This window comes from Protopterus annectens, chromosome 2.part1, assembly GCF_019279795.1.
Source record: "Protopterus annectens isolate FY-2018-M chromosome 2.part1, PAN1.0, whole genome shotgun sequence".
In the NCBI taxonomy this organism is placed as follows: domain Eukaryota; kingdom Metazoa; phylum Chordata; order Ceratodontiformes; family Protopteridae; genus Protopterus; species Protopterus annectens.
Window position 1 is genome coordinate 930,100,052 of NC_056729.1, and position 12,743 is coordinate 930,112,794.

At 38.8% G+C, this 12,743-nt stretch overlaps 1 protein-coding gene across 6 annotated transcripts in view; it reads right to left on the bottom strand.

Moving 5' to 3' along the window:
- CLCN3 (chloride voltage-gated channel 3) overlaps nucleotides 1-12,743 on the bottom strand; it is a 1,613,231-nt gene that overhangs the window by 1,435,784 nt on the left and 164,704 nt on the right. The window contains exon 2 of one of the 6 annotated variants that reach the window (XM_044062567.1): nucleotides 7,810-7,862. The exons of the other annotated variants lie outside the window; for them this stretch is intronic. The gene's annotated coding sequence lies outside the window, so the exon portion shown is untranslated. The remainder of the gene's footprint in view (nucleotides 1-7,809; nucleotides 7,863-12,743) is intronic. 6 annotated transcript variants of the gene reach the window in all.

Genomic DNA, 12,743 nt, shown 5'->3' on the forward strand with positions numbered 1-12,743 from the left:
ACGGTTTTCTCCACTGTGGTGCGATGTCGGGAGTTGGTATATTTAAGCTGTGGGGTGTGGGGGGTGAAGCCCCCCACTTTATTTTGTTTGTGTATGTATATACATATACACACACACACATATATAATATATATATATATATATATATATATATATATATATATATATATAATTTGGATTAGAGAATTTTTTCCCTGGGAAAAAATTCGTTGATCTGTGACTTTAACATTTTTGGCTTTCAAACTTTATAGTTAGACAGAATAGCATTTGCTATTTTTAGCGTTCGCTGTTCTGATATAGACGCCGCACATAGACAGTAATCTTACCTATGACCACCATGTAACCAAACTAGTGAGGAAATCCTTTTATGCTATGCAACTTAAAAGTAAGGGCATGGCACCTAGGTTCAAAGAGGTCATTATCCCACTGTACTCTGGCCTTATCAGAGTACAATGCTCCCTTTGGTATGTACCTGACCACGCATATGAAGCAACTAGAGGGACCTCAGAGATTTGGTACAAAAAGAATACAAGGAGTAACAAACCTCCCTTAAACAGAGCACCTTAAAGCCCTTTCCCTCTACTAAGTCTCCTATAGATTGTTGAGGGGTGATCTATGCATGGCTTACAAGACATCCGTAAACCCCACACTTATGAATCTCCTGCATATTTGCAAGTGAAACAGTACAAGAAATACAATGTCTAAGGACCTGAATTTTGTCTGCAACTTAAACAGAACTTGCTGGAGAGACAGACAGGTGTCCCAGACACTGCTCCTCCTATGGAACAGGCTTCACACCCATGTAAAGCTGAATTTGTCTATTATCCAATTTAAGTGTAACCTAGACCAGTGGATGGGGAAAAGGAAATTTACAATAGGCCTGGCACCCATGTCCCCTATGGATAGAGTTAGCTTATAAATGCCTGGCCCTTGATGTCCTATTTAGATACAAGTCTTCATTATTCTTTCAGGAAAACTTGGCTAGGCTTAGAAAGGCCAACTAGGTCATTAACCTAGTAACACTCTAGGAGCTGTTAACAAGCTACTTCCTGTAGTCCAGGCTTTAATTCCTTCAGTTTCCATTGGCCTACTATACAACTGTAAACAGCAAGTCACCTAACCAGACCACATGAAAGGTTCATTTTGGGATACATATATTTAGGCTGCTGACACAAAAGGTCCTCCAATTTCTCTAGCACCAAAACAGAGCCTGAAACAATATCCTAACCATTTATAGACTGATAAGAATTTCCAGGTGTTTATTTCTTTGCAAATGTCTGCTGACTTCCTGCCAAGGGAGCCCGCAGGATTTTTTGCAGGGGGGTGCAAACCCAAGCCCCGCCCATGCAGCCACACCCCCTCTGCTGCCCCGCCCACACAGCCACACCCCCGCCCACACAGCCATTCCAGTGTCCCATTACTATTTCTCCCTATTTGTCATAGACACTGTTTAAATCTCTGTGTGCATACTGTTTTATGCTTTACTTCTACAATAATTACAGATATTTGGATTTCATTTACAACTTTTATTTCAAATTTTATAGCACAAACACTGATAGACATTTACTAAACCTAAACAAAGCAATAGTCTTACAATGAAAAGAGACTTAGCATTACAACTTCTCTACCTTTGAAACTGAAACCAGATTCAAAGAAAATGCATCTGGCCAGTGGCAGGGTAAGTTTACCTTTGGGCTGTTTTCAAATCATAGGCTCCTTGCACACATTTTTAGAACCAATCAAAAGTTATTTGATTCACCTTCCTGACTGTATTAATTATACTATATAATAATTGAATTATATCCCTTGTATAATACAGCACCACTTGCTAGAGTGTGTTTTAAATTTATAGTTCTGAACATTTTTCCTTTAAGCAATGAAACAAATCATATGAACCAATAATGACAACCTGCCCAATTCAGAACATTTCAGCCATAAAGGGCCACTCAAACTTCTGTCCACCGATATCAATCAATATGCAGAATCTCTGCAGAAGTAAGTCATCTGAATAAATTCCACATTAAAGAGATCTGAAACTAATGCAACGGTTGTTGCTAGAAAACTTTATATTTCAGTGCCTACTGATCTTAAAGAATAAATTGCCTATGCTACATTAAAAATGGTAAGTTGGTATACTGCAATAGGGAATGGGTGGCAAGTTGAAAACTGGTTCATAGTTACTAGGCATTTCCTCCAAAGGAGGACATTCTCAGGACTGCAGCACACCATCCCTAAAATACAAATCTATATGCTGTGGGAGTAGAACCTATAGCCCTCTACAGCAAGATGCAAGCATGCTACCTACTGTGCTACTAACACTGCTTTCAAATCTTATACCACAACAGTGATACCATTTGCTTATTAAAACAGTTGCACATTTTAAGCAGGCTTAGTGAGCAGCAGTAATTTTTTCCTTGAAGCTCACAAGTCCAAAAATACACTTGAAAATAAATTCCACCTGCTAACTCTAACTAGGGCATTTCATACTCTCACACACACAACCCTCATCGGCTTAGTGCAAGAAATCTGGACAAAGCCTAAAATAAACAGGGAGAGATTATAAATATTGCCCTCATGAACTTAGAAAGTTGCTAAAAATAACAGAATTTGTTAGTATGCATTTTTCTAAAGGATATGAGGTCTAAAACTCAAACATCTGTTATTATTTAGCAACTTCAATCCATTTAGGAGGAATATGGAGCAAAAATCTGCACATTCTGCAAAACCTGGACAGCCGAGGGGTATGCTACCTCACTTTTATACACACACACACACACACACACACACACCATACCTCTCAATCTCTTAGCACAAGAAATCTGGACAAAGCCTGTTATAGTGTTGGGGACCAGGGCCCAAAACTAGGGACCCATTTAGAAAGTTGCTATAATAACAGGATTTGTGTTAGAATGCATTTTCTAAAGGATGAAGTCTGAAGCTCAAATACTTATCATTATTTAATAACTTTAATCCTTAGCTCATCCCAGTGATTTATCAAGAAAAAAAATATTTTTTATGAGGAACAGACCAAAAATATAAAGCAAAAATCTAGACATTCTGTGAAAATCTTTACAGTTCTGAGATATGACACAAACATACATTCCCATACCTCCTTAGAAAGTGGATAGAACACGTTTTGTATTAGTATGTATTTTCTGAGGATATGAAGCCTAAAACTCAAATGTCTGCCAACATTTTCTGACTTCAATCCTCAGTGATTTGCAAGAAAAAAACACAATTTTATGAGAAACAAATCGAAAATATGAGGCAAAAATCTGGATAATTGTGAGGTATGACCCCTCCTTACTTACTTATACACACACAGACCTAGCTACCTCCCTCTTACACACACACACACACACACACACACACACACACACACACACACACACACACACACACACACACACACACACTCACACACACCTTTCCTACCTATTTCTTACACACACACACCCATACCTTTCTCACTACCTATTTACACACACACACACACACACACACACACACACACACACACACACACTTTTAGTTTTTGGATGGAGTTTTCTTTTAAAAATGTCATTTCAAATGTCCAATTATTTGTGATGTTGCAAGAAACCATAGACTCCTGAGAAAACTCTAGCAGGCATCAGGAAATATGCTAAGTGCAGAGAAGGCTACATAAACAGATAATCAAAAGCTGCTATGATGTCATACTGAATAAAACATATACACTTAAGTTATGACTAAAGCTGAGGAAACAAAATTACACACAAATGCAAGTCCCAAACACAGCAAACCCAAGAAACCAAGATTACATTACAAAATTGCATCTAAGGGCAAAACAGCAGAAGATGATAATATGCCAACAAGCTATCACTCTCTCGGTTTTTCCCCAGTGTTCCCTCCATCACTAGATAAAATCAATATGAACAACACTTACTCAATGTCACATGCCATGCCAAAATAGACTTCTAACAAGACTGATGTAGTTTGCATTTAGAACAATGACAACAAATAGTTCAGGAAGAAGAGATCTCCAAACTTGTATAAAGAGACTCTTTAACACACAGCACAGCTGTTAACAACTAGGTTTTGTTTACCAACCTTGAGCCCATGTCCCTTTCAGATGGAACAGGGATACAATTTACTGTTTCCTTATTCTACTAGCAGCGTCTGTGGTCTCTTCCTCACTGTTACCTTATGCATCGTTTGATTTATTTCCTCCCAAACAGTGACAGACAACAGACACAACCAGCTGTACTGCTGTTACAGTCTACTCTTGACACTCCTGTTCCAAGGCGGGAAGTCATCTGCAACAGAAGTCTAATTGAGTCAAAAATAACTGGCGTGTGATGAAGCTACATCCTGTTTTAAGGATTTAACTTGTCACTGAGAAATGTTCTTGTCCTGAATTCTTGTATTGACTCGGCTTATAGTAGGAGGCTATACTATAGCCCTTGAGTAAAGATTTTCCGGCATTAATTTTCCGATTACTTATTTTTTCCAGCTTACAACAGAGGAAACTGAGCATATAATAGCACTAGAGAAGCCCATGACAGAACATTAACCATGTCCCAGTCACACACACTTAGTTACTAAGGATTGCAAGAGTGCGTAGTCAAAATACAGTTTCACTAAAGTGCAGCAATTCGCAATTAAAAACTTGATCTAAAACGAAGCAAAGAAGCACAACTAAAATTTTCTTTTCATTAATTTTTTTGTAACTCAGACTGAACTTTTGCAATTATAACAGTTTCTGGTAAATACAAATAAATCACCCTGACCCAGATACAAATGCCTGCATAAATATAGTATTTTCTCATCAGGATGAGTTGTTCCAAGTGCTTAACGCCACTTTTCGCGTTTGGCACCAAGCTTGATTTAGTGTAAAAAAAAAAGCAAGTGCGCCCACACTACGTTTTGGCACCACCAAGCCAAGCTAAAAAAAAAAAAAAAAAAAAGCTTTTTTCTTGATGTGCATTGATCAGTAACATACCTTAAGTGCTGCACAGGACACACAGTCGAATCCAATGATCTGACTTCAATGAGCTAAAGTAAAGAGTTCTTGGACTGTCTCTGACTAACTCTATCCAGCTGTCAACGGTCGTAAAGGGAGATGCAGTTTGAGGAGGAATTGATGCACTCGGAGTCGTCAGCATGTGACTGTAACCTCCAATAGCATCTCAGGCTTCAGCGAACGATGCAGGTTTAAAGGAAAAAAAGAAAAAAGTTGAAATCGAAAAATGTAAGGTTTTGTCAGTACATTTTTCGATTTCATCACATCACACAGCTAGATTAAGAATTTCCAGGTGTTTATTTCTTTGCAAATGTCTGCTGACTTCCTGCCCTGCTGCATGTTTCTGACATGGTGGGACATCTGGCAAGGGCAGCAAAGTGGATGGGAGGGGCTAGAAAGAGAATTAAACACACTCAGGATATTACTGCTCTCACTCCTCTGTCCTTGGATACTGATCCAAGGGGAAGGATGGACAGACAGGTGACTCCCAACTGCCTTTGGAGAGGGATAGTCAAAACCAGGTCATGGAACCACTGCTTTCCAACCACAGATGTTACCTAGCTTCCTTGGGAACTTCAGGAACCTCTGATTCTATGTCAGTGGCCTTGTTGCACGTTGCTGTAGTGTTGGACTTCATCTCATAAGCCTTCTGCTTAACTTGCAGCTGTATGCCATGTTGAAACCACATCTGGCAATGGCTTCTCTGAGTCTAAGAAAGGGAATTCTAAAACATTATCATCAGGGTTTTGTCCCATTCTCCAGGTGCTAGTGGACCTTTCCAAAAATATGGGGACCTGAGAAATTAGAACACAGAAAAGTTACCTTGGTATCCTCAGTGTAATCTGTAAGAATAAGCAAAAAGCACCACTGGACAACAATGCTAGATTCTGCAGCTCTGGCAGCCCCTGATGCAGCACTATATATAACACACATCAGAAAGTGGCTCATGTTACAGACATTTGAGGCCAGGGACATCGACTTCTCTTAACAACGAATACAACAACCCCTTAAGCAACTGATGCATTTCACTGGCTATTGTCCAGTGCAAAAACAAAAATGTAGTGGGTGCATTAACGCACTTCCCAAACCTCTCTTCAGCTCTGGATTCCTCTTTAGGGGAATGGAAATCATGGCTCTGACATGTGACAGACTTTCTGAGGGCTTCTGCACAAAATGCTATCAGACTTAGAAGGCTTCAGCACAAGGTAGTCCACACACAAGTTCATAAGATATATCAGCTTTCCTGGGGATGGGGGTCACCATATCTATTTTTTCCATGCAATCTTGATGGTGTTTAAGAAGTTCAAAAGGGTGATGTGGGACCATCAAGGATGACTCCTGTGATAAAATGCAGGCCTTAAGAAATTAATGTTAATGGGAGGGAAGACCAGTTGGCCACCCCTCACCCTCACCCTAATGATGTACAAGTCCCAGGTATTCTTCAAATTCTGGGCCATCTGGGGAAGAGGTTGGGGAAGTAGTTCCCTAACCCTCAACTAAGCCTTTCACAGATAGCTCCTTGGAGGGACTTGATATACTTAGTTTTCTTCAAAGCCTTACAGGGCCCTGGGGGGGGGGGGTCTCAAAAGGTGAAAGAGTTTGTTCTATTTGGAGGCAGATTTTTCATGACATGAGGTCCCTTCATACTGCTGCAAGAGCCTCACAGACTTGAAATCCCCTCACTCAGGGCAAAAACATCTGAGGCAGTACCAGTACTGGCAAAGCAGAAAGTGCCACAAACCTGGTGCTTCTGAGCCTCAGTACTAGGGCAGACACAGGCATCTATACAAATCAGCACCAGGGATATACACATCACCAGCTCAAGCACCAAGAAAGTTGGTATCATCCCTTCAAATTCTTAAAAACAAATGAAGGATAGACCATATATAAAAACAGAGGTGAAAATGGCTTGGATGAATACCAGACATTACAATAATAAAATGAGTGATTTAGAAATCTCCCTTATACTTAGAGAATGCTAGTATCTGCACCATTATATGGTTTTAGTATCCAAAATGCATATCCAGTAAGTGCAATTACTTTCACAACCAAAAATCTGATGGGATAGCTGGCAGTATCGCAGTCTTTGTAAAAGAACAAATTAAAGCCCAAAGCCAAGAAAAAATTCAGGATCAGAAAAGGCTCATATTAATGTCAGTAGTCCTAAATATAATACAAAAGAAATTTATCATACACCATCCACGGCCCCTGCAGAGCATGAGTATTTCCTGATTACATTTCACAATATAAACATCAATGAATGGCACTTAAAATCCCTCACAAGGACTGCACAAATGAATGACTGGGTAAACTACTCAACATGAAATAACCCAAACGTAAATTAACTATACTAATCAAAACAATCTGGAAAAAACTGTGCAAAACTCTAGGGATGGTGATATCTTAGTATATCATACAGCCAAGTCTGGATCTTTCTGCTCCCGAACCATTGTTACCCACTCTGCAATTAGTACAGGTCATATCATCATCAAACTCAATCATAAACAAATCATCTTTCCTACAGAATACCACTGGAAACTATGATGGAAAAAAATGATATGCTTATACTATCTTCCATGACCCAAGTAAGTCTGCACAGCAAACTATCAGTATATTATTAACTATTGCATAAATAACGTGTTCCATTAAGATGCAAATATGCATGTAAATTCAACGAAAAATATTTGTTGGAATTACAAAATTAATGAAATATGAAACAGAAATAAACAAAAAAAATATGCATATTACATAAACTACCCTGAACATAAAAATAAGTCTATATTAAATAAAATACAGAAACTACTTACTTTTCTTATCAAACCTTGGAGATATAACTATGATCTCTGGTTGGTTTCTAAGGCTGAAAGCAATAATAAAGTATATTTTATTTAAATTATAAAACTAAAACAGGAAAATCATGGCTTTAACATGTCATCAATCAAACAAAATGAAAATAACTGCATACATAAACAAACAATGAAATGAAATGATCATCAGGTGGAACAGTTAAGGTACAGTTAGTGCAGCAGCCTCACAGTGCTTGGTTCTCCAGTGTTTCTCAGTTGGGATTGCCTCATTCTGAGTCTGCATGTTCCACCTGTGCCTAAGCAGGTTTTCACAAGGTGCTCCAGTTTCTTTTCACATCCAAAAAAAAACATAACACAGGTGAACCTATGATCTTCTAAACTGTCCACTGGTGTGCGTGTGTGTGTGTGTGTTTGTGTGTGTACGGACACCTCTGAGTATGTCTGTACACTTCCTGTGATAGGTTGCCACCTCACTCAAGATAAGTTCTATGTCTTGCATCCACTGCATGCTGGGATATGCCATGGCTCTTCCGTGTGCCTGCAATGAATTAAGTGGGTTCTAAGAGAATGAGTAAATTAAATCATTGACAATCAGCAGAGTGCATACAGAATATAAATATATATGTAGAAAACCTGTGTGCAAAGTGCACAATCAAAGAACTATGTTCAGTGTTACAGAGACAAGGAGACCCATCCCCTTACATATCTAAAGACATAACTTGTCGCCACAAAAAATTAAAAACGTAGTTCTCATGGGATCGGACACCATACTGAAAAGTTCTATATTACCATAATAGCGTATGTCCATCTTCTGTAAAACAACAGGACTTGCACTTTGGACATTAGCACCACTCAGCAGATAAATCTGCACCAGGCTGTCAGCAATCCTCCACATTCTCATCGCATACCACATATATTACATTCTCCAGTCAGTCTTGCTGAAGAAGCAGACAGCAGAAGGAAAAAAAAATGAGAAAATAAAATGGATTAAATTCCACGAGATCTATCAAAGATGGGGATGCGAGACAGCAAGTCTTGCTACAAACCTAAGATTATGAAAAATACTGTTTTCTCATAATAAGTCAATCTTCTCAGATCAAAAGGACAGAGTCCCAAGCAAATCTACCTGTCTGGATACCTTCATGGAAGCATATCATAGATAACATTGGCCCCAAAAGAATACCTGGACTTAGAAATGACATCCAATGAGTACTGCCTCTCAAAGGTGTTCAAGGAATCTCAAGATGCAGTTGCAAACTTTAAAGTAACATTACAGAAAAGGCAGAGGAATAGTTGAACTCTAGCAGAAAGAGCCCCAAGAGTTGCAGACAAAGGCATGCCATATTTAATGTTGCAAAACTAAATGCATTTGGTCAAACATATTGCTACTTGGGAAGGATAAGCTTATAATCCTTATTCACCCAGTTTGGACATGGCAAAAAAAACAAAACAGTTGGTCATCTTTGTGAGAAGACTTGGTCCCATCTACAAAGGATCCAAGTTATCTGTGGACATCTATACAATGCAAAAGATTTCTCCCAATTACAAATACCAGGCTAAGAAAACACAAAGACTGACAGACCAGTTTCACTTAGACTACACAGCCACTTCTGGCATAAAAGAATAATTTCTTTCAAGTACCATATCCTTGCGGAACACCAACTAAATAAATTTAAAAGAAAAAGCAAACAATTTGGACACCATTTTAGCAGTAGCAGTGGCCGTTTAAATAAGGGTCATCTGGGACTCTTCAACCTGCAGAGGCAGCTGTTTCAAAAGAAGAAAGGGTGCATCTTTCTAGCTTGAAATAAACATTTCAGGGTAGTACAGTATCAGAATAAGAGCCCTAAAATGAAAAATGAGTTACTAGTCGGCCATACCTAACCTAGAATGAAGGATAAGAACGAATACCCAAATGGAAATTAGAGCCACCAACTGAACTTGGAGTAAATAAGGTCAGTATCAGAAATTGTGGCTATTAAAAAAGAATCGAAATAATGCAGACTGAAAAAGCATCCAAGCCCTTTCAAGACACCCAAATGGAAAATGGCTTCAGTTAAACTGATATGCCTTGGGAAAGCACAGACTTTGATAACAGGGATTGAGGGCAACCATTCTAACTAAAATGACAAGATTGTTGACTACTAATGGAACTGGAAAAGCCATGTCAAAGGCCTTTGAGAAGTAAATATTGTGGGAAGAAATTTCCAGGGAATTATTATGGCTAGGCTTGCATAGGCCTTAGGGCCGATAGCCTAGTACCAACCTATGAACCTACGAAGATAGGTCTGAATAAAGGTTTGTTTGAGGGATGAGACAGCACTGTCTTGTAAAGTTATGAAAGGATTTCTCCAGTAGATAGGGATGTAGCACGGGAAATCCTATCTGTCTAGGCCAGAAGAGAGCCACAAGACTAATTCTTGCCTTGCGAATTCTGGCTTTCTTGATCATCATCTATAGAGGCTAGGGAAAAACAGGCAAGAGACCAGGAAGCCACTTGTAAATAAGAACATCCTTACCCTACCCCCATGCACAAACACATACACACATAGGATGATCAGTTAACAGAATACACTTGTGGCTTAATGGAGAAGCAAAAAAGGTCCCACAATGGCATTCCCCAAAGATGAACATTTACCATGATTGCCACGGAATTGATTCAGTTATTTACAAGGCATCAAAATGCAGCAGCTGAATCTGTCCAATAGGGACATGCCCTCACCAAGAATATGATCCATTGCTAGACTCCCATGACTTCTCAACAAACTGGCTAGTTTAAAATCTCCCCTGCCAAAAGACATATCAGACAACAGCCAGGGTAACTTAGTGGACAGCTATGGCTCCTTGATAGTCCTACAAAGTCAGCAAAAACAGAACAGCAGTCCCTATCTCTAGCATGCTTACATGAAGGTGAGACTCTGACCGTCTTCCACCCTAAAGCAGATGCATCTTTGGGGAATGATGCCTGCTAAGTATATAACTGGAAAATATTTCACGACACGATGAGCGGGATTTCCTAACCAATAAGGATTTGACCAGCAAGACTTGGACATAGTCCCTGTGAAAAGCAGGGGGTCAAACGTTTGAGACAACTGGACCCATAATGTCCAATGAGGTACTGTCTAATAAAAGTCTAGCATGGCATACTGTGAAAATAAAAGCTGTCCAAGGTATAGAGTCATGTCTGTGCTAAACAAGCTGAGGCAGCAGAATGGATGGACTCTCCAGAGGATGACAAGTCAGCCACAAGGGGATTCTTAAAGAGTTTATGTAATCGTATCCAGGATAGCAATAACTAGGAGATGCATCTCTATACCCTCTCCTCCTTGCAAATACAGAATCCCCTAAAGGTTGCATCTACTCTTCTTGTTGAAGGATTCTTACGGAGTTTGTGTAACAGCAAAAAAAAAAAAAAAGGCATGTACCAGAACGACGACTAGTAGTAAATCTGTTTATTCCACTTTTACTAGTAAATCACTGTACTTAACACAAAGAATCTATGCTTTCCTTAAAACCCACACTATTCTAGAAAGAAATAATGCAACCTTCTAGAATGATTACAAACTCATTAAAGAATCCCAAAACTGAACAACAAAAAGACTTTAACTGCTTCCCTGAAAATTTTAAAAGCTTCCTCCTTTCATCTATATTAGATATCACCACCTTATTTCCAACCCCTAGCAACAACTACCAAATCACCTTAATTAGTCCCAACCCTATATCCTCTAGCAGACTATCCTGTCACTTTTCATTTCTCAGCCATCCCACCCAAAGAAGTCAAAGCTTTTTTCTCCTAAATGCAAACATCTCAGGCTACACATTTAGTAAACACCACCCTAAATGTTTCAAACTAGCAGCAGAAATAATTGCAAAACATCTTACACACATCTGCACACATTTTAATTTATCCCTAACTACTGCTTCTATCATTACTCAATTTAGACACTCCATAATTATGCTTTTATTCCTGGTCTAGTCCAATTTACAATCTTTGACCCACATCAGAAATACTTCAGAAAAATGTATACAAACAGCTGTTTAGAAACATCACCAGTGACGGTCTCCTCTCTCAAAGTCAATATGGCTTCAGAAACTCATTTAGTACACTTAACTGCCTTAACAACCACTACTGATTATAGCTATAACATTAACAAAAGTCTTACTACAGCTGGAATATCTGCAGCTATGACTAGAACCTTTGAGACCATTAACCATAACCTTCTTCTTCACAAACTTAAAAGGATGAATTTTGGTGACAACACAATTTCACTGTTTCAAAATTACCTAAAAGCACCTTTCACGTTTATTATGATATAGGCACATTAAACTCTGGTGTTCCCCAAGGCTCTGTACTGAGCCTCTTCCCTCTTAATCAGTAAATTTACCCTGGACCTACCCAATCTCAACAAAGTAATGATTACAGACAAAATACTTATGCTTGAAACTAGCAGTACGCATCATCCTCTACAAACAAATGTACAGCACACATTGTCGTTTATATTTGATTGGCTACAAACAGAGTTATCAGCATTACTGAAACTAACAGCATGCTATCTGCCACATCAAGGAGACTCTAATCAGTACCACTCCCTAAATAGAAATATTGTTCCAAATGCTAAAGAACAAAATTACCTAGGACTTGCTCTTGAACCTCTCATCAACTTTGCTAATCATTGAGAGAACACTTCCACCAAGGTTCATACAGCTTGCTAACAAGATGCTGGTACCCATCTGTTTTTTTTGTTAAATAATTTTAAATAAAACCTTTCGTATCTATAATTTTCTTCCCTCCACATTTCCAAGTGTCCATTACCTATTCCTTAGATTCTTCTCCTTTTGACAGATAAGTAGGACGTCTCATTTTTACTTAATTACCCTCCACCTTTATCTTAGTTTTTATTGGTAGATAAACTAAATTATTTATTTGATGTGTC